General features: G+C 42.3%; 1 long non-coding RNA gene across 1 annotated transcript; it reads right to left on the bottom strand.

Moving 5' to 3' along the window:
- Positions 1 to 2,682: 2,682 nt before the first annotated feature.
- On the bottom strand, positions 2,683 to 3,439 carry Gm30350. The gene is made up of 2 exons (XR_381371.1): positions 3,171 to 3,439; positions 2,683 to 2,850 (listed from the first exon to the last, which is right to left on the bottom strand). It is a non-coding gene; the product is annotated as a predicted gene, 30350 (long non-coding RNA).
- Between the last annotated feature and the right edge of the window lie 23,020 nt (positions 3,440 to 26,459).

Below are 26,459 nucleotides of genomic sequence, written 5' to 3'. Positions count from 1 at the left end.
TGATGCCCACACTGGAGAGGACGATCTTGTCAGGACTTGGGAAGGGTTTGCAACTCAGAGAATACCTCCACAGGCAAAACAACATTTACTTAGAGGAGAGCTGTATAAGCATTCTTAACATCAGCTTAGAAGTGGACAAGATCTACCAATAGACAGAAACATGGCTACCGAGGGATCTCCAGTTCCTGATGTTAAAAAGCAATGTGTTAGAGAAAGCCTGTATCCATGCCTGTAGTCAGACTACAAGAGTTGCATTCAAAACCGGTCACATTCCCTGGGTAGTTATGATTTTTTTTAAGAGTAATAATGATCAACTCATTAACTGTGACTGCCTACAAGCACTTTGATAAGATTCACGAACAGGCTACTGTTATTTAATGGATATTTATTTTAAAGTGGAAGCCACTCATGCATTCAGACTGCAGCAACCCTTCTGCTCCATCTCCATTAAATGGATATTGTATTATTTTCAAAAGCATGTGCGCAATAGAGGAGCACAAAAGTGATTCCAGGGAGTTACAAAGCTAAGCTGAATGGTAACAACCAGCTTGTAGATTCGCTGACTTAATGCAGGAACTCTGAGAGTCTAAGCCAAATAGCGTGTTTCCTGTGCTTGTAAGGTAAAGGATTGATGGCTGCTTTATTCCCGTCGCTCCACCAAAGAGTTTCAGGAGACGACCTACAGTATGTGTGGGAAGGCATTCAGGTGTCACCTGGGAAGGGGGTGGTCCGTATGTTGAGAACCCAGGAGAGAAACTGTCCAAAGAGTGATTCTAGAGGAAGAAGAACCAGATGTGTATAGCACTTGGCCAATAAAACCAAGGTCTAGTGTCAGAGGGGTCAGCATTAGATAAAAGTGTTCACAAGCTGGCCACAAGGACAGGCTCTGGCAGGTCTGCGAGCCACAGTTCAGTCTGCTGTAGGGCATCTGGATGTAGTGGGATGATAATACAGATAGCCAAGGAGTTCAGGAGACTACACTGTGTTCCAAGAGGGAGGTCACGTGTCAATACAGGCTGCAGCTTGGAGTGCACTCTCTTAGAATTTTGAAAAGATTGCTATGATTGTGATGTTGGTCTGAAAAATATTGAGAAGCACTCTCACCCTAGGTGCGCATCCCAGAACTCACTGTAATCAGGCAGGAATGAGAGGTTTATGTGGAGTTACTGACCCAGGGGGCTGTAGGATGCCTGCTGCAGGATTCTTCATTGGATGAAGACACTGATGTGCACGCGGTCTAAAGCCTGAACAAAGGTCCTTGAAAGCGTATCTCCTTTGCATCATCAGAACCACCCCAGCTCGAGTACTCTTCATTGACTTGAAAACTTGTTGGCATGGAAGATTTGTAAAGAAAACCCTATATTGAAGAAGAATATGGCTTAATCGATGTCCACAAGTTGCATGTCTAGATCCCTTGTCCCAAGGTCAAGAAGGAATGGATCTGTAGTCCTAACTGATGGTGTTTGTCTTACTGAGTCATAAGTACAGAGTTTTCTTTAACAGTTTGTATCAGTTGTTAACAAACATGGGATGCTTATAGATGTTTCTACAGTCCATACCTCTGTCTCGGGTACCATAGATAGCCCTTTCATTCATAGCCCCCGAGTGAGCTTGCTTCTCTGTCCTAGCAATACAGAATGACATGTAAGGGATGCAGCAGGAGCTCTGGAGGGCAAATCTGTGAACTCAGTGAACAAACAAATCTAGATTCAAATCTCACACTGACTCTGTCCAGAGATTCAGACGGCTCTGATACACAGCTCACAACCTTTAAGAGAAGGTATTGGAGATATGAAGCAGAGCTTTCTTTCCATGTCTTGTCCATTCTGGTTTCTATGCCACTGGCAGCGTGGTTTTAAACAATGTGCTTGCTGCAACTATGGAAACTAGACATTTGGTGCCCGGCGAGGTTCCATTGACTGAGAGGCACCTTCTCACGGATGCCTTGTTCAGTGGAAAGGGCTCACATGCTCCTGTCCTCTCTTACACGTCCAACACACTTTGTGGTGTTTCACTGCCAGGATTCAGTCGTCTCCCAGAGTCCCATTTGCAAAACCACCACTCAGGAATTGGATTTTAACATACAAGGATCTCAGGAGTAGAGCTCAGGCTTTCACACATTTAGTTTCACACACGGGCTTTGACATGCAGGTTTTCACACAAGCTCACAGGGTTTCTCACACTCGGGCTTTCACACGCAGGCTGTCACAGACAGGCTTTGCCATGCAGGATTTCACACACAGGGTTTCACATACACCACCACATTAAGCCAAATGTGCACGAAGCACATTTGAAGTAGACACTAAAATTTTTTGTTTCAGGTATATTTTCTCCCTAAGCCTTTGATCTTTTCTTTTGGGGCTCCAGAGATCCTTCACTATTGCGGTGCAAGCAAGAGGATCCAAGTTTGCAGTCTCCAGAACCGGCATGAGGTCTGGATATGTAGAACTAGTGTCTGTCATCTCAGGATTCATACTTCAGAGAAAAATTCCGTAAGGTTCAGGCCAACCAGTCTGGTTACTAAGCCAGGAACAGCCGACCCTGCCTCAAACAAGGTGCTGAGGACAGATATTGGATGTTGTGCTCTGTTGTCAATGCATGTATGTTATTGCATTCATACAAGAATGTGCATACAATCACACACACCAACATACACATTGTATAGACACACACTCTCAAGCCTTTTATTGTGTCTGTCTCTTTAATGGATCCTTATTTTTTAGGAGCATTCCCCCAAAGCAGTGACAATTCATTTTTCACATACAAAGAAACAGGGGTTTGGGGTGTTGGTTTTCCTGCTGGCTGAGGAATCCAGGCTGACATCCTGACTGTACACATGAGGGCCATTGCCTATGGAAAGAGAAAGAACATGCTTCAAACTGGCACACTGCAAAGTAACACCCCATTTAGCAAACAGAGCAGAAATCTGCACCTTGCTGTAGGGCCGGTGGCTGCCTGTGTGGTGGCTCAGACTTCCAGGCAAGCTGGAGCAGTCCTGGCTTCAGTTAAACAGACATCCAAAAGCCCAACGCCCTCTCTATCCACAGGCACAGTTTCTTATCAAAGTCCTCCACTCCTTAAAGACTTTATTTTTCTAACGCAGCAAAACAATAGCTCTTTCATGCAGGATTGGAATATTGCAAACCTAATAAAGATGAGTGAAACCCTACCGCGGAGTCTGAGCGGGAACAACACCAGCCTTAAGTGTTTGAGCAGAACCGGCTTCATTTCACAATATCACAGGACGGGCGGATGGAAAGATGACTCGCCAGCCTCGCACCTGGAGTGCAGTCGGAGTAATCCTAGCCTGCAGCGCAGAGCGAGGCTCCTCAGCCGCTGCTGAACCCAGATCTCCACGATGCTGGGGCATTGTTCCTCCAGCAGACATGGGGGGGGGGCAGGGGCTCAAGTCTTGTCTAAGCACCCACACACAGACTCACACCAGATTGCTCAGTGCTGAAGCCAATTTCTCAACAATGGCAGGTGTTGTTTCTTTACCTGTGACACCACTCTCTGCCGTATCAATGGGATAGAACCCGATCTATGCTGATCCAGTGGGGCTGGGATCCTGAGGAGCTCCCTGAAGACAGGGTCTGCAGTGCTAGACTATTTGAGAGACAAATTGCAGAGGGCTCTTGCAGTGCCTCCCTCCCTTGTACCTTCTTCATGGCTGTCCATGTTTCTGCCTCCTAGAGCTCATGTTGGAAGACTGATGGCTCAGGTAACAGGCTTCCTGGAGTGTTTGCTCCGTTGGTGTTAGCCTAGGCCAGGTATATGGAACACCAGTCTTCCACATGCCAGGATAGCTCTCAATGTGGTCCACAGGTCTTTCCTCTCTGCCTTCTAGTAGCACTTGGCTGGAACATGAAGAGTCTGATTTTGTAACTTCGGAGATTGTCAGTGTCAGCAACATCTGCCAACACTGCAAAGGTTTCATCCTCATCCCATGAAGAAGGTTTGGAACTTCCACGGTTTAAACATGTCCTCAAATTCGTGTCTTACTGGGTTTAGGAGGTAGAAGCATTTGGGAGTGATTAGGGTTCCATAAGGTCACAGAAGAGGCCCTCTGTGGTACACTGGTGGCTTTGTACAAAAAGAAGCAGACCCAAGCTAGCATGTTTCTGCGTCTCACGATGCATGTCGTCTCCAGATGTTGGTGCCATGCTCTTGGGCTTCCCAGCCTTCTGAACTGTAAACTAAGTAATTATCCACTCTTAAGTTACACAGACACATATATTTTTGTTATAGCAACAAAGGAGAGACTGAGATAGTAATAAGTTTTAAGAGGCTAAGAAGAGATCTCCCAGTCTTAAATACTTCCATAAATCTAGAACACGCCAGATGTTCACCAATAGCTATTTCTAAAAGTAGAACACGACAGCTGTTGTTCTAGAGCGCTTTGTAAACCAGAAACCATTGCTTCACAGATACTTTTACTTTATTCTCTTTTTTTATATATATATATAGAATCGATCAATGTATACCAGCAAGTATCAGATGACTTTATAAAAAATGTCTTCCTGGGTTGTCTATGTTCTACTGAGAGGGAACATTTTTCATTCAATACATCAGCAATAATAATAATAATGCCTGTTGTTTAATGAGCATTTACTATGTCCACACCTGGTGGTGGCACTTCACATATTTTTTTTTTAATCTCCAATTCTGTACAGTAGGGACTGGTACTCTGATTTACAGAATAGGGAATTGACAATGTTAACAAAAACCCACAGTGGCCTAGCCATAAATCATACTTTGGTTAGTGCCCCCTCTAACACACTGCCCTGCCTTATCAGTGTTCTAACCCTAGAGCCATTATTTTAATTGATGGACTTAAAGTTCTTCCATAAGCAAGGACTGCATAGAATCAACAAACGTACTATGAGGAGGGAGGGGAGAACACTCTCTGGCTTATTCTAGAAGCTATAGAATAGTCTTTTAAAAACGAAAGGGGGAACCCTTCTCAAACCTCTCTTAATTCTTTCCTTACTTAAGGACTTAGAAAGTCCTCAGTGTGATTTGATGCTGCCTGATGTCAGGCTTCTTTCTTCCCCTGGAGCATCTGCCACAGGAACCCCACTCTTGGACAGAACATGCAGTGAGACTCTCTGGTGGCCGACAGCGCAGAGCAATCAATAAAGCTAGGGTTTCATTTCTGCCAAGGCTTTCCAGAGGTTTTATACACAATGCACAGAGCTCTAAAAGCATCCTTCCCGGTGGAGTTCTTAAGACTGGCTCTCCTCCTCCTCTCAGAAAGGGCTTTCTAAGGAGAAGCCATTGGAGAAGAATTCAGATCACAAATGTATGAAATACCCACGCCTGAACGCCCGGTCTAAGTCCCAGGGGAAGAAGTGCATTCTGGGTGCTTAGCCCAATGCTTTAGAGAACTCACTCAGTGAAGAGTCTGGTTCTCTAAGGGGCTTGGATAAGGCATAGTTCAATGTTTTGTCATTTATCAGTCCCTGCAATGACTGCTCTGGTCTCCCACTCACTGCTCCTGGAGCTAGCTTCATGCATAACCAAGGACGGGGCTGAACATGTTTAGTGAGGGGAACTGACTTACTTGTTTCTCTTCCCTACTACAGAGAGACAGGGATTGAGAGACCTATGCTTCCACACCTTGAGGTTAGACTGTGACAGCTCCAGAGACAAGACCAGTAAGTGGCTGGGAAATAAATGTTTATTCAGCACTGAGAAATAAACGGAAACAGTGGCATGAACCACCCAAAGAGCTGCGGTCAGCACAGACAGTCACTAAACTGTAAGGGGGACAGTTACTGACAAGATGTTTTTAAAATAGGATTCTAAAGATGCTATGCAAGGCCTAATCATTTTACCTCAATCAAAGGATCAAAGCCTTGAGGCAGACGGGGCTTCCCCCAAGTCACCCCCTCTACATACACACAAGCTTTGCATTCCTGACTCAACTCATGGGATCCACTTTCCATACAGCAGAGAAAAATTGTATGGATGCATTCACACAGATCTTCAGCAAGTCATCGCACAGTGAATCAATAGTCTGTGACAGGGGTCACAGGATGAGAACTCCACACAGCCCCACAGGTTGACAGAGAAATAAACTTCTGACTTTGTAGATTTTTGAATCCTGGCCAACTGAAGCCCTTTCATCTAGCAAGCTATATCCTTCGAAGACAGGTCTCTGAGACAGGAGGGATGTTCACTCTCATCCCAAGCACCGTGTGTACTAGGTACTGTGCTAGGCACTTTGGAGTCATTCTAGTTTTTGTTTGAGCTTGAGTCTGCACCAGACTGCAGCTTCAGCTCATGTTGCAGGGTAGTTCCCCACCCCCTTTTATAATGAAACAAAGTCAAAGCTACCCACAGCTTGCCCTACATACTATGTCAAAGTCTAAATGCATCTATAGTCCACACACTTCCTACTCTCCCAGCTCCTTCTTAAACTTAATTCTAAAAGGAAGTGAGGACTGCCCAGCATTCCTAATTAGCCCCTTCAATGAGTATGAAGCAGAGCCTTGCCCTGTGCCAGCAACTCTTCTAAGCCCAGAGAAGCTTAGAGTGGAAACAGAGGGGTGAGGTCCCATGTCCAGAGCTCACCTCCAAGCAGTGTTATCAGCAGTGTGAGCTCTCTTACATCTGTTGCATGGAAAGCTCAAGTTCTTGTATGTTAGGATATCCTCATGTGCTCTGGAAATAGTCACTTAGAGAAAGCATCGAATGAAAGAAAAATACCATTTTTGACTGCCTCCTCAACTCCTGCTGCCCAGAACTACATGGGTCATGCTTTTTGCGGATGCTCATACCTCTGAGGTTCTGAGGCAGCTCAAGTCTATGGAGGAACAATGTAGAATCTCCTCCATGTTCTGCTGACAACCTTCTTCAGTCTTCCCAGGAGTTTGCTGCCACCCTAATTTCAGACGTCAGAATCTCTTCTCCTTGTACACATGTTTTCCTCTCCTTTCTATTAGGGAGGAGTGCTGGCTGCCATCCAGATGCCCCATTTTCTCTCCAGCATGGCTCATCATGATTTCCCCAAGAGACAGACTAGGTTACGCTGGTAGGCACATACAGGGAAAAGGAACACCAATGGGAAGCTACTGTTTTTCTTGGATGTAAGTGGTCCTGAACAGTGTACGGGAAGGAAGTTTTTAACTCAGACATACGTGGATGTGCTCAAAACAAGGACCCTATGAAGGTGACTGGAGTCTGGTCATACTTGTCAAGTAGCATCTGGTTTGAATATAGTCTCCCCCAAAACTCAGGCTGAAGCTTAATTCCAAGGATAACTATAATGGGAGGAGCCCTATGAAGGCATGTGTGCCCTAGAACAAACCTCCCCAGAGTGGACTAATTCTGTTCTTGTAGGAATGCATTGGGAGTCAGGGAGATGACCCCACCTCAGTACTGGCCTGCACTTGAGCTTTCAATCACAAGTCAAAGCTTTAGATCTTTTTATTTATTTATTTATTTTTTAGAAGAAGAAGCACACAAAACACTACTATATGTTGGTTTGGATTTCCCAGCCTCCAGAACCAAGAAACGAAAGAAACCTTTCTTTATAATTCGCCCGCAGCAGAGATTTTGCAATAGTGACAGAAAAAGAACTGAGACAGGTGGGGGAACAAGGACGATGAGGTAACTTGTTCAAACAAATTTGCATCATTTATACACATGAAATTACAGGTTTTTTAATGCTGTAGATAGAAACAAAATGATGGTTTGGACACGTCTTTTTTTTCTTTTCAATTTTTGTCATACATAAATACATATATATATGTTGGTACATATATGTAAATATCCTTCCCAAACACAAATAGAACTCTGTAAAATACCTTGATTTAACTCTTTTATACTCTCATTTTATCTTTACATTTATTTTTATTTTGTGCACATGAGTGCTTTCCTGCATGTATGTAAGTGAACCACATGGGTGCCTGGTACCCCTGATGGCCAGTATAAGGCATCCAGTTTTCTGAAATTGGAGTTACAGAGTTTACAAATGGTTGTGAGGCAGCATGTGGGTGCTGGAAACTGAACCTGGGTCCTCTGTAAGAATGTCAGTGCTCTTAACTGCTGAGCCATCTCTCCAGCCCTGTATACTTTTATTTGAACATAAATCTTATACAAACTTCTACCAACCATGTTCTAGTAACCTGGCTCCCCAAGAGCTGGGAAGGCTCTAGCGTGTAGCATTATCCAGTGTAAACACTATGACCAGTTTCAAGTGTCACCAATCAAATCTCAACAAATACTCAGAAATTTAGCAAGTACCCTGAGTACGATAGCTGTCCTAGGAAGTTTTTTGTAGGGTGGTTTGGGAAGAAGATACTCAACTGAGAAAATGTCTCCGATACATTGGCCTGTTGGCAAGTCTGTGGGGGTCATTCTCTTGATTAATGATTCATAATTAATGCTCCGCTGACAGTCCCCCCATTGGTTAGGTTGTATTGGAAAGCCATGGGAAGAAAGCCAGCAAGTAACATGGTCTTCATGCACTTTGCTTGAGTTCTTGTCCCTAGGATTCTGCTTGAATTCCTGTACCCCAAGGACAGACTGTGATCCCACACCAAAGCCAAATAAATCTTTCTCACCTCACGTTTCTTTTTTTTATTATTATTTATTTATTTTTATTAGGTATTTTCCTCTTTTACATTTTCAATGCTATCCCAAAAGTCCACCATACCCACCCAACCACAATTCCCTACCCACCCACTCCCCCTTTTTGGCCCTGGGGTTCCCCTGTACTGGGCCATATAAAGTTTGCAAGTCCAATGGGCCTCTCTTTGCAGTGATGGCCAACTAGGCCATCTTTTGATACATATGCAGCTAAAGACAAGAGCTCCCAGGTACTGGTTAGTTCATATTGTTGTTCCACCTATAGGGTTGCAGTTCCCTTTAGCTCCTTGGGTAATTTCTCTAGCTCCTCCATTGGGGGCCGTGTGACCCATCCAATAGCTGACTGTGATCATCCACTTCTGTGTTTGCTAGGCCCCGGCATAGTCTCACAAGAGACAGCTACATCTGGGTCTTTTCAGCAAAATCTTGCTAGTGTATGCAATGGTGTCAGCATTTGGGAGCTGATTATGGGATGGATCCCTGCATATGGCAATCACTAGATGGTCCATCCTTTCTTCACAGCTCCAAATTTTGTCTCTGTAACTCCTTCCATGGGTGTTTTGTTCCCATTTCTAAGAAGGGGCAAAGTGTCCACACTTTGGTCTTTGTTCTTCTTGAATTTCATGCGTTTAGCAAATTGTATCTTATATCTTGGGTATCCTAAGTTTCTGGGCTAATATCCACTTATCAGTGAGTACATATTGTGCGAGTTCCTTTGTGATTGGGTTACCTCACTCAGAATGATGCCCTCCAGGTCCATCCATTTGCCTAGGAATTTCATAAATTCATTTTTTTAATAGCTGAGTAGTATTACATTGTGTAAATGTACCACATTTTCTGTATCCATTCCTCTATTGAGGGGCATCTGGGTTCTTTCCAGCTTCTGGCTATTATAAATACGGCTGCTATGAACATAGTGGAGCATGTGTCCTTCTTACCGGTTGGGACATCTTCTGGATATATGCCCAGGAGAGGTATTGTGGGATCCTCTGGTAGTACTATATCCAATTTTCTGAGGAACCGCCAGACTGATTTCCAGAGTGGTTGTACAAGCCTGCAATCCCACCAACAATGGAGGAGTGTTCCTCTTTCTCCACATCCTCTCCAGCATCTGCTGTCACCTGAATTTTTGATCTTAGCCATTCTGACTGGAGTGAAGTGGAATCTCAGGGTTGTTTTGATGTGGATTTCCCTGATGATTAAGGATGTTGAACATTTTTTCAGGTGCTTCTCAGCCATTCGGTATTCCTCAGGTGAGAATTCTTTGTTCAGCTCTGAGCCCCATTTTTTAATGGGGTTATTTGATTTTCTGGAGTCCACCTTCTTGAGTTCTTTATATATATTGAATATTATTCCCCTATCAGATTTGGGGTAGGTAAATATCCTTTCCCAATCTGTTGGTGGCCTTTTTGTCTTATTGACAGTGTCTTTTGCCTTGCAGAATCTTTGCAATTTTATGAGGTCCCATTTATTGATTCTTGATCTTAGAGCACAAGCCATTGCTGTTCTATTCAGGAATTTTTCCCCTGTACCCATATCTTCGAGGCTTTTCCCTACTTTCTCCTCTATAAGTTTCAGTGTCTCTGGTTTTATGTGGAGTTCCTTAATCCACTTAGATTTGACCTTAGTACAAGGAGATAGGAATGGATCAATTCTCATTCTTCTACATGATAACAGCCAGCTGTGCCAGCACCATTTGTTGAAAATGCTGTCTTTTTTCCACTGGGTGGTTTTAGCTCCCTTGTCAAAGATCAAGTGACCATAGGTGTGTGGGTTCATCTCTGGGTCTTCAATTCTGTTCCATTGGTCTACTTGTCTGTCACTATACCAATACCATGCAGTTTTTATCACAATTGCTCTGTAGTACAGCTTTAGGTCCGGCATGGTGATTTTACCATAGGTTCTTTTATCTTTGAGAAGAGTTTTTGCTATTCTAGGTTTTTTGTTATTCCAGATGAATCTGCCGATTGCCCTTTCTAATTCGTTGAAGAATTGAGTTGGAATTTTGATGGGGATTGCATTGAATCTGCAGATTGCTTTTGGCAAGATAGCCATTTTTACAGTTTATCCTGCCAATCCATGAGCATGGGAGATCTTTCCATCTTCTGAGATCTTCTTTAATTTCTTTCTTCAGAGATTTGAAGTTCTTATCATACAGATCTTTCACTTCCTTAGTTAGAGTCACACCAAGGTATTTTATATTATTTGTGACTATTGAGAAGGGTGTTGTTTCCCTAATTTCTTTCTCAGCCTGTTTATCCTTTGTGTACAGAAAGGCCATTGACTTGTTTGACTTAATTTTATATCCAGCTACTTCATTGAAGCTCTTTATCAGGCTTAGGAGTTCTCTGGTGGAATTTTTAGGGTCACTTATATATACTATCATATCATCTGCAAAAAGTGATATTTTGACTTCTTCCTTTCCAATTTGTATCCCCTTGATCTCCTTTTGTTGTCTAATTGCTCTGGCTAGGACTTCAAGTACAATGTTGAATAGGTAGTGCGAGAGTGGACAGCCTTGTCTAGTCCCTGATTTTAGTGGGATTCCTTCCACCTTCTCACCATTTACTTTGATGTTGGCTACTGGTTTGCTGTAGATTGCTTTTATCATGGTTAGGTATGGGCCTTGAATTCCTGATCTTTCCAAGACTTTTATCATGAATGGGTGTTGGATTTTGTCAAATGCTTTCTCAGCATCTAACGAGATGATCATGTGGTTTTTGTCTTTTAGTTTGTTTATATACTGGTTTACGTTGATGGATTTCCGTATATTGAACCATCCCTGCATCCCTGGGATGAAACCTACTTGGTCAGGATGGATGATTGTTTTGATGTGTTCTTGGATTCAGTTAGCAAGAACTTTATTGAGGATTTTTGCATCGATATTCATAAGGGAAATTGGTCTGAAGTTCTCTATCTTTGTTGGGTCTTTTTGTGGTTTAGGTATCAGAATAATTGTGGCTTCATAGAATGAGTCGAGTAGAGTACCTTCCGTTTCTATTTTGTGGAATAGTTTGTGAAGAACTGGAATTAGGTCTTCTTTGAAGGTCTGATAGAACTCTGCACTAAACCCATCTGGTCCTGGGCTTTTTTTGGTTGGGAGACTATTAATGACTGCTTCTATTTCTTTAGGGGATATAGGACTGTTGAGATCATTTACCTGATCTTGATTTAGCTTTGGTACCTGGTATCTGTCTAGAAACTTGTCCATTTCATCCAGGTTCTCCAGTTTTGTTGAGTATAGCCTTTTGTAGAAGGATCTGATGGTGTTTTGGATTTCTTCAGGATCTGTTGTTATGTTTCCCTTTTCATTTCTGATTTTGTTAATTATGATGCTTTTCCTGTGCCCTCTAGTGAGTCTGGCTAAGGGTTTTTCTATCTTGTTGATTTTCTCAAAGAACCAGCTCCTTGATTGGTTGATTCTTTGAATAGTTCTTCTTATTTCCACTTGGTTGATTTCACCCCTGAGTTTGATTATTTCCTGCCTCTACTCCTCTTGGGTGAATTTGCTTCCTTTTGTTCTAGAGCTTTTAGGTGTGTTGTCAAGCTGCTAATGTGTGCTCTCTCTAGTTTCTTTTTGGAGGCACTCAGAGCTATGAGTTTTCCCCATAGGAATGCTGTCATTGTGTCCCATAAGTTTGGGTAGGTTGTGGCTTCTTTTTCATTAAACTCCAAAAAGTCCTTAATTTCTTTCTTTATTCCTTCCTTGACCAAGGTATCATTGAGAAGAGTGTTGTTCAGTTTCCACGTGAACATTGGCTTTCTATTATTTATTTTGTTATTGAAGATCAGCCTTAGTCCATGGTGATCTGATAGGATGCATGGGACAATTTCAACATTTTTGTATATGTTGAGGCTTGTTTTGTGACCAATTATGTGGTCGATTTTGGAGAAGGTACCATGGGGTGCTGAGAAGAAGGTATATCCTTTTGTTTTAGGATAAAATGTTCTGTAGATATCTGTTAAGTCCATTTGTTTCATCACTTCTGTTAGTTTCACTGTGTCCCTGTATAGTTTCTGTTTCCATGATCTGTCCATTGGTGAAAGTGGTGTGTTGAAGTCTCCCACTATTATTGTGTGAGGTGCAATGTGTGCTTTGAGCTTTACTAAAGTTTCTTTAATGAATGTGGCTGCCCTTGTATTTGGAGCATAGATATTCAGAATTGAGAGTTCCTCTTGGAGGATTTTACCTTTGATGAGTATGAAGTGCCCCTCCTTGTCTTTTTTGATTATTTTGGGTTAGAAGTCGATTTTGTTAGATATTAGAATGGCTACTCCAGCTTCTTTCTTCATACCATTTGCTTGGAAAATTGTTTTCCAGCCTTTCATTCTGAGTTAGTGTCTATCTTTTTCTCTGAGATGAGTTTCCTGTAAGCAGCAAAATGTTGGGTCTTGTTTGTGTAGCCAGTTTGTTAGTCTATGTCTTTTTATTGGGGAGTTGAGACCATTGCTATTAAGAGATATTAAGGAAAAGTAATTGTTGCTTCCTGTTATTTTTGTTGTTAAAGTTGGCATTCTGTTCTTGTGGCTTTCTTCTTTTAGGTTTGTTGAGGGATTACCTTCTTGTTTTTTCTAGGGCATGCTTCCCGTCCTTGTATTGGTTTTTTTTCTGTTATTATCTTTTGAAGGGCTGGGTTCGTGGAGAGATAATGGGTGAATTTGGTTTTGTCGTGGAATACTTTGGTTTCTCCATCTATGGTAATTGAGAGTTTGGCTGGGTATAGTAGCCTGGGCTGGAATTTGTGTTCTCTTAGTGTCTGTATAACATCTGTCCAGGCTCTTCTGGCTTTCATAGTCTCTGGTGAAAAATCTGGTGTAATTCTGACAGGCTTGCCTTTAAATGTTACTTGACCTTATTCCCTTACTGCTTTTAGTATTCTATCTTTATTTAGTGCATTTGTTGTTCTGATTATTATGTGTCGGGAGGAATTTCTTTTCTGGTCCAGTCTATTTGGAGTTCTGTAGGCTTCTTGTATGTTCATGGGCATCTCTTTCTTTAGATTTGGGAAGTTTTCTTCAATAATTTTGTTGAAGATGTTTGCTGGTCCTTTGAGTTGAAAATCTTCATTCTCATCCACTCCTATTATCCGTAGGTTTGGTCTTCTCATTGTGTCCTGGATTTCCTGGATGTTTTGAGTTAGGATCTTTTTGCATTTTCCATTTTCTTTGATTGTTGTGCCGATGTTCTCTATGGAATCTTCTGCACCTGAGATTCTCTCTTCCATCTCTTGTATTCTGTTGCTGATGCTTGCATCTATGGTTCCAGATTTCTTTCCTAGGGTTTCTATCTCCAGTGTTGCCTCACTTTGGGTTTTCTTTATTGTGTCTACTTCCCTATTTAGGTCTTGGATGGTTTTATTCAATTCCATCTCCTGTTTGGTTGTGTTTTCCTGCAATTCTTTAAGGGATTTTTGTGTTTCTTCTTTAATGTCTTCTACTTATTTAGCAGTGTTCTCCTGTATTTCTTTAAGTGAGTTATTTAAGTCCTTCTTGATGTCCTCTACCATCATCATGAGACATGCTTTTAAATCCAGGTCTAGCTTTTCAGGTGTGTTGGGGTGCCCTGGACTGGGTGAAGTGGGAATGCTGGGTTCTGATGATGGTGAGTGGTCCTGGTTTCTGTTCGTAAGATTCTTATGTTTACCTTTCGCCATCTGGTAATCTCTGGAGTTAGTTGTTATAGTTGTCTCTGTTTAGAGATTGTTCCTCTGGTGATTTTGTTACCCTCTATCAGCAGACCAGGGAGACTAGCTCTCTTTCCTGAGTTTCAGTGGTCATAGCAGTCTCTGCAGGCAAGGTCTCCTATTTCAGGGAGGTGTACAGTTATCTGGTGTTTGGACCTCCTCCTGGCCAAAGATGAAGGCCCAAAACAGGATCTTTCCCAGAAGCGGTGTTGCTTTGGCCTGCCACAGAAGCCGTTGTTTCAGTAGTCCACACTCTCACCTGTGTAGACTACTTTCCCCGGAGTCCAAGGTGGCTCCCGCGGAACGTGAGGCAGAAGCCTCTTGGGCCGGGCGGACACCTGTGCTCTGACCAGGAAGGTGGCCGGTTGTCTGGAGCCGAAAATTGCGCCGCTTCAGAGGCTCTGTGGCTCTCGCCTGCCCCAGAAACTGCTGGCCTCTGTATTCCACACTCTCACCTGTGCAGACTGCCCTCCGAGGAGTCCCGGAACCAAGGTGGCTCCCGCGGAGCCTGAGGCAGAAACCTCTCGGGCCGGGTGGACCCCTGTGCTCTGACCAGGAAGGTGGCTGGTTGTCTGGAGCTGAAAATCACCTCACGTTTCTTTAGCCATAGCATTTGTTGAGAGAAATAAAAACCTTAAGACAGTATCCAAAGCCTCTCTCTAAGCAGCAACTATGAAAGACTCTAAAATCATGTGGGTGTTTCTGTTTGTTAACTCGCAGTCACTCTATAGAGAAATAACTTTAGATAATTACATTTTAATTTTTATTTTTTAGTGGGGAAATAATACCGTGGACCATGTGAAGGTCCTGAGAAAGTGAAAACTGATAGAGAAGGAAGACGAGCTCGATGGATCTTAGCTTGTTGGATCTTGCGCGCGCGCTGGACTGGCCAGTAGTAACGATGCTGCAACAGGATCCTTCTGCACACGTTTATTGGGAGAGCTTGATTGCAGAGGCGAAGAGACCCCGAGCCCAGAACTGGTGCTGCTTATATAGGCCTAGGAGAGGCGTGTCTCACACCCGGATTGGTTATGCACTACACCTCATTTGCATGTTCCTCATCTGATTGGCTACTCTCTCTGTACCTCACAGAGCCTCATTATCATACCTAGTTTGCATGTCTCACATCTGATTGGTTATATTCCAAAGCCTCATTATCATGCCCGGGCCAGGCAGTGTCTTTGCAAAAAACTTTACTGCGTATATACACATTGGTTATTTGTCCAAACGTATGCATGGTGGCCAGCAGTAGTCAGTGCCACTCTGCAATGGCACATGTGGATTCCCACAGTTGGAACCGTGGATGGTGAGGTGAAATGGAATAGAACAGTAGGGTCTAATTCCTGCAGATGTGGCTTTTGCTCCACATTTGTACTTTCTATGTGCTGTCGCTACACTCCTAGCATGTCCTGCATACCTATTGTTGAGACCTCACTGCAAAGCCCACAAACCATGGTTGTGATCCCTGCTTAAGTTCAATGGTAGTTTGCAGGTCCAGGGAGTGGTCACTCTGCTTCTTTGAGTCCTTATCATCCTGAAGGCCCAGGCTATGCCTACTTTCCCCACTTTCTAGACTCTCTCAAAGGCTTTCCCTAGCCTGCTCTAAATTTAGATTCTTAACTTTCCTTTCTCCAGTCTTAAAAATCTCCATTCCTTGAAATTCCCCTAGGGTCCTGCTTCTCAAACCTTTTTCATAGTTGTGGCTGCCATTTAATCTTTGTTTGAGAAAAATGAGATGGGCTTCTGGGGAAAGATTCTTTGACCCCATGATGCAGGGCAGAAGCCTGGAAGGCAACACAAAGTGCCCACCAGGGTCCCTCTTGCCAGGAAATTATCTTTGCTAGGTTCCCAATACTCTCAATGTCTATGTCAAGTCAACCATGATGTCAGACCAAATGACCTTGTAAATAAAATGACCATGCTCCTCCTTCAGCAAGTGTAAGGAAGCTGGTGCCTGCTTTATATAGCAGTGGGTTTATATAAGAGCTGCATTTGAACCAAGCTATGGCATTTTCTCAATCAGTGGTCAATGGGGGAGGGCCCAGCTCTCCATTGTGGGTGGGTACCATCCCTGGGCTGGACGTCCTTGGTTCTATAAGAAAGAAGGCAAAGCAAGTCAGGAGAAGTGAGCCAATAGGCAACATTCCTCCATGGCCTCTGCATCAGCTCTGGATGCAGGTTCCAGCCCCGTGTGAGTTCCTTTCCTGACTTCCTCCAATGATGGACTATGATGTGAATGTATAAGCCAAATGAACACTTTTCTCTGCAGCTTTTGTTTTGGTCATGGTGTGTCATCACAGCACCAGAACTTCTAAGACACCTGTGAAGCAGCCTGTCCCAGCTTGAGAAAGGAAGCCAACAATAGTAGCCAAGTTCCTGTCTACAGTTAGAAAAAGATTATTCTTCCTGTCTTCCTCTGCCTCTCTGCTTCTCTGCCTCTGTCTGTCTGTCTGTCTGTCTGTCTGTCTGTCTCTCTCTCTCTCTGTGTCTGTGTGTGCACAGACGCCTGCGCATGGGGGTGTATGTGTGTATGCACACACATACACTTGTCTATTCATGTGTGTGGACTTGTATGAGTGGAGCCATAGATCAGCCTCCACTGTTCTTCCATTTGTGCCAGCTACTGCTTGCTTTTGCTTGGCATGGGGTTCACCAAGCAGGCTAGTCAGGTTGGCCCAGATTGCCCCTGGACGCCAGTCTTAGCTCCCCAAGCACTGGAATTCTAAGCACAGACCACTATGTATATCTGTATTACCTGGTTCTAGAGACTCCTCTTAGTCCTCATGATTACAAGGTGTATAAACTGACAACATGATCTCTTCATGGTATGGGTAAGAGGACTTATTTATTGTGAATATGAGAACAAGACCAGCCAGAAGCATCTGGGTATACCCAGAGCAGAGAGAGAAATAAGGATACTGAATATGTCCAGTAGACTGGAACTGACCAGGGCTATTTGTGTGAGAGAGGAGAATATCAGGAAATAGATAATAGAGAAAATATAGTGAGAATGAAGAGAGAGAGAGAGAGAGAGAGAGAGAGAGAGAGAGAGAGAGAAAGGGAGAGGGAGAGGGTGAGGGAGAGGGAGGGAGAGGGAGAGAGGGAAAGGGGAAGAGGGAGAGGGAGAGGGAGAAGCTAAAATAGCAGGATTATAAGGCAAATGAATAGCTGAGAAGTTGGTGGGGGTCCTGAGCTGGAAGAAGTTCAGGGCACAGAGTGGGTGAGAAGGCTCTCTCCTCTTCTTCTCTCTAGCAATATGAAAAGCAAGGCCATATCAGAATTTCAATGAAAAAAGCATCTTAAAGGCCAGACTTGACAGCAATATGACCCCAGCCTATACGACTTTAGAAAAGTCACCTAGTCGTTCTGAGCATTATTTACAACCTTTAATTATGTGACAGTTGACAGTTGATCCTATCATGGATCAAGTCATGTAATGGTCTGAAAAGCTTTTCAAACATTTCAAACAAGATGGAATGTGAGGTTAACTCACTACAATGAGGAATCCTCCCATCCTAGAAATCTTCAATCTGTAACGATAATAATTGCTAAAAAAATTTCATTGAAAAAAATTCTAAACAACAGTTATGATAGGATGACCTCAGTGAATAGAACACATACATACAGGGACACACACACAAACACACATTAACAAAATGAAATAAAATACAATAACATTCCATTTTCATCCAGATTTTAAGATCTTGAAAAGATTTTGTGATTATCAGATTAGATATATCTATATTTTAATTTATATAATTTTATGTTATATAAGATATATATAATTACATATAACATTCTATAGAATACATAATTTCACACACACACACTCACGTACACACACATATACACACACACACTCACATGTTGCCTTCAGTTTGTGACTGGAAGGCAGTTAAGCAGGAAGGATCAAGGCTTGGAGATGTCTGACAGACCACTAACCCTGAGCAACTTCCTTTCTTTCAAAGAATGTTCCTTGTCATATGATATTGCATTGATTGGAGCTGATCTTAAACTTTAGACGCTAAAAAGCCTTATCTCTTGATCCTAGCATCTTCAAAAAAAAAAAGCTGAAAATATTTAAGAGCACAAGACTGTACAAGAAACAGGAGTTGAATCATGAGTGTCTTCATTTTTACATCTGGCATAAATGAGTCAAGCCAGAGTCAACACTTTTCACTTTTGTGGGTCATTTTCTTTAGCGCATATCTTTATTTTGTCTGGAATTACAAACAAAAGCCACTAGTGTGTCAACAGTGCCATAAATCATATGAGAATTATTGCCTAGAACAGCCAAGAAAAGCTGAGAGACATCTTCATGAAGCTCTTCTGCCCTCGTGTGTGTGTGTGTGTGTGTGTGTGTGTGTATGTGTGTACACCACTGTACAGATGCCTCCATCTCAGAGTGAGCATTTAATCAGCAATTGTGTGAAGCAATTAGAGCTCAGCACTGGGTTGTGAAGAGGGAAGCTGTGATACTTTCTGTCCTGAGTTCTCTAGTCTTCTTTGATACAAAAGCATCATATATCTATCACTGATAGATATGCCATTTATCAATGACCATATAATCAGGTAAGCTACAGGCAGACACAGTATAAAAATAGGTCAGGGGAAGTCAAACATAAGGACATAAGATGTGGAACACAAATGCTGTAGGTTCCACTCAAGTCAGAGATTTCAAACCCTGGCTTTTGATTATCTGTTTCCGTTCGTATAGTCTTTCTGTGTAGCCTAGGATGGCTTCCAACTAGCTACTTAGCTACAGATCATGGCTGGCATATAAAGACTTTGAATGGTGAACAGGGCCATAGGAGGTCCTAAAACATAGCTCCCTCATCCGTTTGGGTTTGTAAAGATTTCTCACCTGGTAATTAGAAAAAAGGCAGGATAACCTCCTGAATGCATGAAACAAATCAAGTCTCAGTTCTTCATCACAAGAAAGGCAGAACTTATAAGTCCTATCCAACCTCAGAGTCAGCATTGAACAATGCCATAATTATGCCACAAATTTCTAGTGTAAGTCTGTGACCAGGAGGGACATCGCACTTCCTCTAAGTTTACTACTCTTTGGAGAGCATAAGCCTTGTACCAATGTCAAGGAGAGGCCTGTCAACACCTGAGATTTTTGGAGGAAGATATCTTTTTTTTTCCTGTTGTGGTGATAAAATAGACTGACAAAACAACTTATGTGAGAAAGAATTTATTTATTTTTTATTTTTTAATTGGATATTTTATGTGTTTACATTTTAAATGTTATCACCTTTCCCGGTTTCCTCCCTGGAAACCCCCTCTCCAGTTCTCACTCCGCCTGCTTCTGTGAGGGTGCTCCCCCTCCCACCCACCCACTCCCACCTCACCACCCTGGCATTCCCCTACACTGGGGAATAGAGCCTCTACAGTACCAAGGGCCTCTCCACTTACTGATGCCAGACAATGCCATCCTCTGCTACATATGCAGCTGGAGCCATGGGTCCCTCCACGTGTAAACTCTTTGATTGGTTGTTTAGTCCCTGGGAGCTCTGAGGCGGGAGGGGGGGGTCTAGTTGGTTGATATTGTTGTATTTCCTATGGGGCTGTAAACCCCTTCAGCTCCTTCAGTCCATCCCCTAACTCTTTCCTTGGGGTCCTGTGCTCACTCCAATGGTTGGCTATGTGCATCCACCTCTGTATTTGTCAGGCTCTGGCAGAGTCTCTAGGAGACAGCTATAATAGGCTCCTGTCAGCAAGCACTTCTTGGCATCTACAATAGTGTCCTGGTGACTGTATATGGGATGGATCCCCAGGTTGGGCAGTCTCTGGATGGCCTTTCCCTCAATCTCTGCTCCACATTTTGTCTCTTTATTTCCTTTAGACAGGAGCCGTTCTGGGTTAAGAATTTAGAGATGAGTGGATGGCCCCATTCCCCAACTGGGGAAAAGAGTTTATTTAGATTGAAGTTACAGGTTGTAGTTTTTTGTAGCAGGGAAGTCATAGGACAGCAGTCCAGTGTCACGTTATGTCCAGTCAGAAGAAAAAACAATGAACAGAAGCTCAATCTACCTATTTTATCCAGTTTGGGGTCCAGATCATGAAATGATGCTACCTACTATGGGTTAGCATTCCCACCTCAATTAGCACAATTTAGATACCATCCCTGACTCTCTCTCTCTCTCTCTCTCTCTCTCTCTCTCTCACACACACACACACACACACACACACACACACACACACACACTCGCACGCTTGCACAGGCATGTCTAAAGCTCCATCTCCCAGGAGATTCTAGAGTCTGTCATGTTGTCATGTCAATACTATGGCACAGAGGAGAGAAACATTTTCCTAGGAAGTAGCTGATTGTTGGCTGAAGAACGAATAAATCACAAAGAAAACAAATTGCACACAAATGGACCTTCCAGTGCTGCTGATTCATCTTTAAGTTTGTCCTATCACCACAGTGGTCATAAATGTCATGATCACTACGTCCTAGCCACACACAGCTCACTTGTGTCTATTTGGGCCACTGGCTAAATTTGGGGTGCATTGTGTTACCTTTTATCCTCCATTTCCAACTCTTGTCCTGAACATCTTCTTCCTCAAGGCAGCATGAAGCCATAGTACTGGCATCAAAAACAAGTACTGCTGAAAGGTATAGACCCTTCTGAGCATGATCAGACAATGGAAAGTCACAAAAGAATAACAAAAAAGAACTGTCTAGCATATTACTGATTGGAATACAGAAAGTGGGTCTGGGACACAAATCTGAAGGCTCCTCTTTCTAGAAATGGCCCCAAGAAGTAGAGGTGTTCATCCTGGACACTGCTAGATGCTCTGACATCATGACAGGGAGCCCCAGGAGTGACCATCAGGTAGATCAAATAATTCAGATACAAGAAACAGAGTAGATCCAGGCAGTCACCTGGACTCAAAAGTCAAAAGTTGACTGTAGCCGATTGAAGTGTTTAAAAATCTAAAGAAATAAACTGTTCCTAGAAAAAAATGTATGCACCTCAAGGGATGCATAAACAAGAGTCAAGTGTTGACTGAGCCTCTCACAATGGTCAACACATTCAGCTAATAGATACATATGATTCTATAGACATCTTAAACAGAACTAAACATCTGCATCCACTGGAAGGTGACACACACACACTGTAGAAAATCCTATAATGCATTGTGGAGAAAGACCCAGAGCAGCTAAGAAATGATGTGTGCCAACTCATAGAGACAGGAGGGAACAGGAAAAGTGGGGCAATCTCCATGCAAGGTGACAGATATGGGCAGTAAATGAAGGTATGGTGATTATTAGGGGATGTTCACAGTAACACATGGTGCATGTGTGAATCATAGTCAGCAACAGTTGGACATATCCTGGGATAACCTTAAAATTACCCTTGGTGACAGTCACACAGTTTGGAATTGATTCTGAGATTGTTAACTGTACTGGCTAGTTTTGTGTCAACTTGACACAGCTGGAGTTATCACAGAGAAAGGAGCTTCAGTTGAGGAAATGCCTCCATGAGATCTAGCTGTAAGGCATTTTCTCAATTAGTGATCAAAGGGGAAAGGCCCCTTGTGGGTGGGACCATCTCTGGGCTGGTAGTCTTGGTTCTATAAGAGAGCAGACTGAGCAAGCCAGGGGAAGTAAGCCAGTAAAGAACATCCCTCCATGGCCTCTGCATCAGCTCCTGCTTCCTGACCTGCTTGAGTTCCAGTCCTGACTTCCTTGGTGATAAACAGCAGTATGGAAGTGTAAGCTGAATAAACCCTTTCCTCCCCAGCTTGTTTCTTGGTCATGATGTTTGTGCAGGAATAGAAACTCTGACTAAGACATTAACCAACATACATTGAATATTGTTTCCAATAACTATGGAAAGTAATGTCACCAGATTTTACAATTGTAAAAGGTAGTATGGTGGTATCCGTGGGAACAGCCCAGATAGACTTATCTGTTTGAATGCTTGGTGCCCAGTTGGTAAAACTGCTTAGGAAGGATTAAGTGTGGCCCTATTGAAAAAGGTGTGTCACTAGGGGTGGGTATTGAAGTTTCTAAAGCCCATACCATTCCCAGTTATCTATTTCCAGTTATCTGACTCCTGCTTGTGGACCAGATGTATGCTCTTAGCTACTGATCCAGATTCATGCCTGCCTGCCTGCTTCCACGTTCTCAGCTTGATGGTAATTGCCTCCTACCTACCTGGAACTGTAATCGTCTAATAATTTCTTCCTACTATAAGTAGTTGTAGTCGTGGCATTTTATATCAGCAATAAAAATAGATGTCTCATATGTTGCTCATAGCTATGGAGATGGTTGTGGGTAAAGAGAGTGACCCCATCAAGAGGGAAGTCCTCAGAAGTGGTAGAGGTCCAGACTGCCAGTGTCAGAGGGTGAGCTTGGATGACAGATGGACGACCAGAAAGATCCAAATGAGACTAACTCTACCGGTTGCTGTTCTTGAAGTGAGTGCCTGAGGTGAGGGTCATGGTTATTCTCTGGAAACTGGGAAAAGCAGGATGACAGTTTATCCTCAGGGCTCCAGAAAATATGTCCCTCCCCCAGTGCTTTGAGTTTTATTCCAGGAACATCCATTTCAGCATTCTAACCTCTGGAACTCTCTCAAGGAATCAATGTATGCACTCTGCACTTTCCACCATTAAGAATATGATAGCCTGTCTCAGCAGAGGCAAGGAATGATACAGGGAGATTGAGCCAAGTTTTGAGAGTAGTTTTAGACACGTATTAAGTTTAATCAATGTGAAAACCTGGCAAACAATACTAGATTTGCCATACCTTAATTTTATTTTATTTTATAGAGATGAACAAGCAAAATCTCCACATTAATTGACAAAATGTGCAGAAACTATGTGGATGGCAATTATACAGAATACTATACTTAAGATAAAATTTTCAAGAAGGTCCAAATTCATCAATTTTTTAGCTATTTTATTTATGCTTTCCATAATTATTCCCTATCTCTTTCTCAATCTAGTTAAAGACAAGTTGCACAAACTATGACTGTTTACCAAAATTAAACTTGACTTTCTAGCAATCCTGTAATCTGTGCTTTCTCCTGTTGCCTTGATTTGGTGCAATCCTCCCCACCCCTTACCCGTTTATTTCAAACCATTTAGAGAAACACATAGATAGATGAAAACATGAACAACTTGCTTTTCAGTGTAAGGCTTATTTTGCTTAGTTTGATATTCTTCAGTTTGATGCATTTTCTTGCAGATTACATGATTTGCATGTTTATGATGGGCTGATGCTCTGTCATGCTGGGTTATTACATTTCCTTTTCCTTAATCTAGCCACACAAACTGTCCTGTTACCTCTGTGATAAGCCACTTTGACCAAACCAGCTTGGGCAGAAACCGGTCTTTGGCTTGCAGGTACAGTGCATCATCGGGGCAACTCAGCACAGGAGCATGAAGCAGGAACCTCAAGGCAGGAACTGAAAGCACAGACCATGGAGGAAACCTGCTCATGGTGTGGGTTCCTTCTATAATCTGAAACCACATGCCTAAGGGTGGCACTAGCCACAGTGGTTTAGTCCCTCTCACATTAACCATTAATCAAGAAATGCCTCACATACATGCCTGCAGGCCAATCTGATGGAGGCAATTCTTCAATTGTGATTCTCCCTTCCCAAATGACTCTAGGCTGTATAATGTTGACAAAAATTAGGAAGCACAGGAACCAAGGCTGATTACTGTGTTGTCTTCTGTTAAAGATTATATGCCCCAGTACAGTGAAATGCCAGGAAATGAAAAGCGGGAGTGGGTGGGTTAGGGAGTAGGCCAGGTGGAGGGTATAGGGGACTTTCGGGATAGCATTTGAAATGCAAATGAAGAAAATATCTAATAAAAATTGTTTGAAAGAAAAAATACATGAAGCACATACAACATATATATGTATATAGGTGTATGTGTGCTTGTATGTACATGTGTATGCATGTACTTGTACATGTATATGATGTATGTGTTTGTGTATGTATATGTTGTATATGTATGTGTATTGTGTATATGTGTTTATGTGTATGTATATACACATGTGTATCTATATACCCTTCCTCTGGTGATTTCATTCCCTTTGGATACATCCACTGAAGCTGTATGACTGAATCATTCTATTTGTATATTCACTTCTTTGAGGAGGTTCCAACTGCTCTCCATTGAACCACGCTAACTTATCTCCCAAACAACAGTGTGTAAGGTTATTCATCTCTACATCCTTTCTGATATATTTTAATCACTCATTTCTTTCCTTATTTTGAATGATAGCCCTTCTGATTGGAGTAAGATCGCTGTACTTTATATTCCTTCATATCATACTTATTACTCGTTTGTACTTCTGAGACGCATGCGCTAGTGTTACCCATTTTGATGCCAACTTGGTTGTGTTAAGTTCCTTGATGTGTTCATTATATCTAGGATGCTAATCTCCTGTGACATGAATGGTTGTCAGACTCTTCCTCCTGTTCTAAGGGCAGTCTCTTCATTGTATTGATTGTTTCCTTTACTGTGCCGAAGCTTTGGAACTGGACTGCATCTTCTCAGTCAATTCTTGTTGTGTTTCTGGAGCTATTGGAGTCTTACCCCAGAAACCATCACCCATGCCAATATTCTATAAAGTGCTTCCCGTTTCCCCTACTGCTTCCTCTGTTTTCCCTACCACTTCCTCTGTTCCCCCACTATTTCCTCTGTTTCCCCACTCTTTCCTCTGTTCCCCCATTATTTCCTGCTTTTCTTATTTTCTTCCCGTTTCCCTTATTTCTTTGTTTTCCCCTACTGCTTCCTCTCTTTCCCTATTTCTCCTCCATTTTCCCCACTGCTTCCTCTGTTTCCCCCACTGCTCCCTCTGTTCCCTCTATTGCTTCTCCCACTTCCCATATGCTTCTTGTGTGCTCTCAAAGTTTGACCTTACATTCAGATCTTTGACTGACTTTTGAATTGATTTTTGTTTATATCATTTGAGTTTAGAGAATTTGAACTCTTTTGGCTCCTGTGTGTGTGTGTGTGTGTGTGTGTGTGTGTGTGTGTGTGTGTGTGTGTGCATGCAAGTGCTCAAATATATGGCACTATCTTTGAATATGTCAAGGTGTAGTCTTTCTAAACTTCATTAATTCCAGAATTTTGTTCAGAAAGGATACTGAATTATTTTAAAGGCTATATTCTGCATCTATTGATATGATCTTGTTATTGTCTTCTAATTATTTGGTATATTATGATTTTTCGTTTTCAGATGCTGAAATATCCTGAGGCCTTGAAAGAAAACCACCTCTACCATGGCTTATGAATTTTTTTCAGTGTGATGTTAAACCCTATAGGCAAACATTTTGCTAATAATATTTAAATCAGTATGTATCATGATATTAGTATAATTCCCCCCCCTCTCTCTCTCTGTGTGTGTGTGTGCATAACTGTGTGCTTGGAGGCAGGAGGAAGAAATACTGGCTTTATATGAAGACTACCCCTAATTTCTATTGTATGGAATGGCTTGAAGAATATTGATATTAGCTCTTCAAAGGTCTGGTTAGCTGGGTATGATAGAACGTGCCTGCAAGCCCAGAACATAGATCATCACAAGTTTGAGGCTTCATAATAATTTTTAATTAATCCCAGGCTCCATGGCAAACCTGAAAACAACGTCTTAAATAACTATTTTTTAAAAGTAAATTTAGATGAAACTTATCTAAATCAGATTCAGTGCTGACCTTTTATTTGTTGGGAGGAATTTTGCTACTTTGATCTCATGGGTTCCATGGGTCTACTTAAGTTCTTCAAAGTTTTTTGTTTCATGATTGATAGTTCATACCCATCCAAAATTTTCTTATTCCTTCTAAATTTTCCATTTTGTTGGAAATATCAGAATATCATGAAGATTTCATTGGCATCCATTATAATTTTCATTTTTTATCACCAATTTATTTAGGTCCTTTTCTCCTTTGATCATCTGTGAGTGCTGTTTGTCCCTTTTAAGAACCAGTTCCTTGCTTTAATGGTGGTTTTGTATTGTTCTGCAAGACTTTATTTCAGTTATTTTTTCTGTATCTTTCATTATGTCCTTCCTTCTGTGGGACATACATTTAGTTTGATTTGTTTAGAAACATGGTGTTCCTCATTAGGCTATCTATTTAAGATCTATTTGTTTTCAATGTAGACACTTACATGCATAAACTCCCTTTGTGCAGAACTTGCTCTGGC

This window comes from Mus musculus, chromosome 12 (assembly GCF_000001635.26).
Source record: "Mus musculus strain C57BL/6J chromosome 12, GRCm38.p6 C57BL/6J".
Lineage (NCBI taxonomy): Eukaryota > Metazoa > Chordata > Mammalia > Rodentia > Muridae > Mus > Mus musculus.
Note: the sequence above shows the minus strand (reverse complement) of the source record. Positions and strands in the feature narration are given on the sequence as shown.